This window comes from Engraulis encrasicolus, chromosome 22 (genome assembly GCF_034702125.1).
Source record: "Engraulis encrasicolus isolate BLACKSEA-1 chromosome 22, IST_EnEncr_1.0, whole genome shotgun sequence".
Lineage (NCBI taxonomy): Eukaryota > Metazoa > Chordata > Actinopteri > Clupeiformes > Engraulidae > Engraulis > Engraulis encrasicolus.
In genome coordinates this window covers 28,567,935-28,573,562 of record NC_085878.1, presented here as the reverse complement: position 1 = coordinate 28,573,562, position 5,628 = coordinate 28,567,935, and the positions used below count along the sequence as shown (strand labels likewise).

Here is a 5,628-nt window from a genome sequence, read left to right as displayed (position 1 = left end):
ATGTGTGCGCGTTTTCAATTCAACACACTGGGACACTTTTCAGTCTTTGAGGTTGCTGGAATCAACACAGACTACCTCCATTCACCTTATCAGAACACTTTGCATGTTTTTTGTATACTTGTCCCCTTTATGTATTGCTGCTAATCTTTCTATTTCTAGGTTCTGTTGGTTGCATGCAGATTGTGCCAGATGATTTATCTGTCTATGGTCTAAGCATGGGCTCTGTGCTAATATGCAATTTGTGCTCTTTTTTCCCTCAGGTCAACAGCAGACACATGGGTCTCAACCACATACTTATGCCAGTAAAAGCTACTGCTTTTCTCCTCTGATCCAAGAAGCCTGGACTGCAGTCACCATCTCAACACACCAACCAAGAGAAAGGCGGATGGCTCAATTCGGTATGTAGTTCTGCAAATATTCTCAAAGGTCTTCACAGCCCCCCATGGTGCTGAATGCATTTACATTTATTTTTGTAAGGTAAAAACAATGCTGATTACAGAACATAACTTGGGCCATGAATGAAATTTGAGGTAGCAGCCAGCCATCACCTGATGGTGAGAGGTGGTCCTAAGATCAGAGAGAAGCAGGTTGAAATCCCATCCTTACCTCTCCCTACCTACACCTCCATCCACAGCTGAAGTGCACTTGAGCAAGGCACACAAGTCCACTTTGGTCCTGGGACTGTAGCCAACACCCTGTAAAACCCTGCTGTGTAATTTGATGTAATGAAGCCCTAATATAGTCTAACACATTGCTTGTTTCAGATATGGAAAATTGCACAATAAAAGTTCCAGGACATGAAGGCTGCATACTGTGAACGTCAACCTTCAGGGCACCGTCCTGCGCAGAAGACTTTCTACCCTAAGAGGGATGGCTGACCGCAGACACTCACAACCAGGTGAGCCCAGATAAAGGAGTTATTTTTGGTGTCCCTGCCCCAACAACCCAGGTTACTTACATTTAAAATGTCACTGGAGCTACTGTCAGATATGTGATTTCTAATTCTGTTTCTTTTTACAGCACAGACGCCTCCAACCTCAGACTAGGCCCTTCACAGTTGCTGCACTTACCCACCTTCCCCGAGTTTTTGTGTGGTAATGACAACTGTAAATATAGTATAAAGTAATGTATCTAGTGTCATGTGTAATACATTGTTTAAATTGTCCATACATTTCAATGACAGTAAATATTGGTGGACACAATTTGACTGTGTGGCTTTTTTTTTTTATTCATTCTCTGACTGAAAATGCATGGTTACATAATTTATATATTCCACAAGACCACAATCAGAAGATTATTTGACAGGTTGCATTTATTTTCTATGTATGAAAAAAAACAATGGTAACAAGACAAACGTGGTTCCAAACCAAAAAGGTGAGATGTATAAATGTACAGATGAATGCTACTACAGATAATGAAAAATAATAAAACTCTGCACACTGCCGGTTTGTGTGTTTTATACCGTACTCTGTATAAACCTTTTATATTGCTCTAGTGGAGCAGGGTAACCCTGGCTAATCCTGGGTATTGTACTGTGTATTACAACGTCAACCCTGTTCAAGTGCCCCATACTGTCTGTAGGCTGCATGCCTGAAGAGTCCGTTTCTCTCACCTGGTCCTACATCAGCCCAAAGTCTTCCATCAAAACTGAGAACACCACAGCATTTCCTTTCAATGTTCATGGGCATCTCCTTACAGATTGCGCAGAGGCGCCAGGTTGGTTGTGCTACTGGGCTGTGACTGAGGACCAGATGTCATGTGCCAGGTCGAACATCAAACTGGGGTCACGGGTCAGGGCACGCTGCAGTAACCGATGGGATTGCTTCAAATTCAATGATTGAATCAAGGCCTGCAAAGCAATAAATACATTTTATGTAGTGCATTTTCTATTTGATGATGGGGACTAAATAACTCTATTGACAATAAGACCAATATGGACATAAGCAATCATTATTGTGTATATAAATAAAGATGTGCCAATTGTATGCATACAACGTTTTGCAGTCAATTTCTTACAAACTGGTGTTGTGCCAGGGGTTACACAGATGTATGAAGTAGATGGGCTTTTATGGATGTACTTGAACTACCACTGGTGTTGTGTACCTACAACCATGTAATATCACACTACTACTCATAGGAGTAGAAATATTGTAATGGTTATCACAACAGGTGTACTCGTGTTGCGATATAGAGTACATCTGTTGTGATAACATCCATTACAATACTTGCACATGATGAATGTACATCCTTACAGTTAGCAGGGCGTCAATTCTGTGGAGTCTTCCTAATCAATATCCCCGACCTCTGCTGCCTCTATCTTCCTCCTCCTCCATCTCTGGCCATCGGTCCTACTGGGCTGTTAGGTCGTTATGATTGTGATGGGCCAGGAAACTCAGAGCTGGAGCTCTCGTCGTGGTCGTGGAAGGTCTAAAGCATATGAAAATATCGTCAGCCAAAACAATTTCATTAGCGTTGATCAGTTCGGTTGTTTTTCTTTACTCCCTCTGTCCCTGTGTCTGCGCGTGCGACAACCCAAGTGAAATCTGAGGTCATAGCCTAAAACACTACGGATTGTGGTGTCGGGTATATATAAATACAATAGTAAAATGTGTATTGCTGTACACATCTGTCAAAATAAATCCATGTGTCAGTACTGTAGCTGGCTACTGTCTAGGGATGACGGTATAGCATCTGTCATCAGTGTTAGGAAGTTAGAATGAGATATCTAACACGTATCAAGTCAAGTTCAATAACTAATCTAGTATACATCTACTGTCATCAATATTTCTTGAAATGGCAACCATGACGGCCTGTGCGTTTATTGTGATGTTGAACATTCTTACCGTAGCCGGAGACAGTGCCATGGCTGGAAGTTAGCTTGGCTAATCGATTTGTCGTGGCTTAGTTCTAGCCCCGCCTCGTGAGCTCTCGTGGGTTCCCGGGATAATCCGAACACTTGACAGACTGCATGCGCGTTCATGTGTTTTGAAGGCGTGGCTTTGAGGGGAGGGCTGAAGGGAGAGGCGGGCTGTGTATTTTCAAAAATATAGCTCACAGGAACCGTTTTTCAAAGATCTCCAACCCTACCTTTAATGGTGCTTTCAGGTCTATAAATCAATAAATGATACTCTACTCTACTCTGAAGCCATTCATTTGTGAATTTGAGCACAGAGGATTCCGTGCTGGTCCAAATTATTGTTCCAACAACAATTGCTATGAGTCACTTCATGTACAGTAGGCCTACCTATTATGCAGTGCTACCTGTACAGTAATATGCACATTCACTGGATTGGCTGCCTATATCAAGGCAAAGGGCTACAAAGTTGCTTCAAGGTCGGCCTCAGCTTATCTGAAGGCTGTGAAACCGTATGTTCTATCCGGGATGTTGCATTCCTCCAGTGCCAACAATCTTGCCATGCTCTCTGCTCACAGAACTAGGCTATCTGGCATGACAGTCAGAGAATATCCTAAACTCTAGTGATGGGTCATACCCTGATATGGTCTTCAGTACGGCAAGCCCACTCATGTGCTTCACAAGCTTTGAACGTCCCTCATATAATTCCCAATTTACTTAAGTCTATATCATCCATGGTGTCTAATATTATGCTTCACCCATCAGCAGCATTCATTGAGATCACGTCTCTGTGGGTCTGTTGTGGCTCATCCGGTTGGCATTCCTATGTTGGCCTCACAGCAAGTCATCCCAATTCTGAAGCCATGTGTAGTGAAGAAGAGGAGAGTGGGCTCACACGACTTGGAACCAAGGCCTTCTGTTATTTGAACCCAAACCCAAAGTACTACCATATGTCATGACTCAAGGGGGCTTGGCTGTCCTCCCTGCTGGTTCCTTGGTCTGTCTGTGTTTCAGGTGCAAGATTGGCAGGTGCGCTGACTGCTGATTGCTCATGAGTGGAGATGGTGCATAGGTGCACCAAATCCCTTTAAAAAATCAGTCTGCTCCCACAGCAGACAGCTGCTGCAAAGAGATAATAGCTGCAGCAAAGTTTTGAAAGCTGCAGCAAAGAGACTGGTTCATTGGCCTGACAGTGAGAGCACACCCACGATCCTAGTAATGGCCACACTATCATACACTGACCTTTGTGAGACCTTTGGCATCATGAGGTACCGTATAAGTGGCACAAGTGTGAATCTTTCATGAAAAAAATCAACATAAAAATGAAATGAAACTGACTCCCTCAATGATGCTGCTCATTATTCTGTAATGTTGGGAAATTCATGAAGGTGGGTCCCATTCTTTTGGACAGTTGTTCTATGAAATTAATTAATAAGATTTTCTTTTACTTTCTGATCAGTCTAGAGAGTTTAGTTGGAGGCAACAGGCCAACTTTTTGCAACTAGGCAATTGCTAGCCGACATGTGCGCACAAGATTTACAGTGTGTCACGCCAAATTCCAGATGCTCTTCCTATGAGACTAAACATTTAATGGTAATGACAGCTATGTGCCTATCAAAATATGACCAATAGGTGTGTAAAATAGCATAATAGCTTAATAAACCTTGAAATACCAAGTGTTCATATTTTGCTACAATGTTGGTCATCTTAGATTTTGCTTCTAAAGATTGGAAACAGATTGTTTTGTTTTCAGAGGGGGTCCTAGAAATATAAAACACAAATTATCAAAGGGGCCAGCTCAGATTTGGGATGAGACACAATAACTGGCCATATAGAGAGGTAGATGTCATGTTGAATTTTTATAAATTTTAAATTATTTTTTAATAAAGTTCATGTAATGACTGACTGAACGGTCCTGTATACATCAAGAATATTAGAAATACAAGAAAAAAACAATGACTTTAGAGACCTCAAAACACCAAACATGTCATTTTTGCTATATGTTATGTCAGCCATCTTGGATTTTGGTTCTGAAAATGAAGGGGGGGAATAGAATCAGGTAGTTTTGTATTCAGGGGGTCCAAGAGATGCTAAAAAACACCAATTCCAAAAATGTATGGCATGTTTCCTTCCATTACATTCAATTGTGTTAGAATCTGACTGCATATCCGCCATCTTGGATTTTGGGCGTTTCCACTTCGGAAAAAAATGGAAACAGGTGGATTTGAAGACTATGGGGTTTGTAGTTGATAAAAAACACAATTTGGAAAAATCTATATGAAATGTTCCTAAACCTCTTTTTTCTGACATTTCTACCTGCACTAACAGGCCCTGGAGCAATGTGAGGGAGTAGTTGCCTTGGTCAAAGAGGCACTTCAGCCATGGCCTAATGGTTAAGATGGGATTCAAACCTCGATCCTCAGATTGAAATCCCACAGGCTACATGTATGGTACAGTAGACTACTATATATTGTTTGTGCATTTCATTGAAGTACTACGGTAATTATCAGAGTCAGTTTCATAATGCCCAAACTCTTAAATAGTCTTTATTGATTTTTGTTTTATTGATGCAATAACATCTACAATTGGCAGGTGGCCACAGCTCATTGTCTGAGACAGCCTCAAGGTACCAGATTTTTAATTCAATGATCAATGGTTTTCTGTTTTGATAGAACAACATTTGAGATTCTATCATGTGTAGGAGTCGACTTTAATTTTCTGCTTTTGCTAGTCAAGGGCCCCCTGTTAAATACCTTTGAAGTCCAATCAGATCA

General features: G+C 41.5%; 1 long non-coding RNA gene across 1 annotated transcript; it reads left to right on the top strand.

The window, feature by feature from the left end:
- Positions 1-417: 417 nt before the first annotated feature.
- Positions 418-1,202, top strand: LOC134438609 (uncharacterized). The gene is made up of 2 exons (XR_010032630.1): positions 418-898; positions 1,021-1,202. It is a non-coding gene; the product is annotated as an uncharacterized LOC134438609 (long non-coding RNA).
- Positions 1,203-5,628: the final 4,426 nt, after the last annotated feature.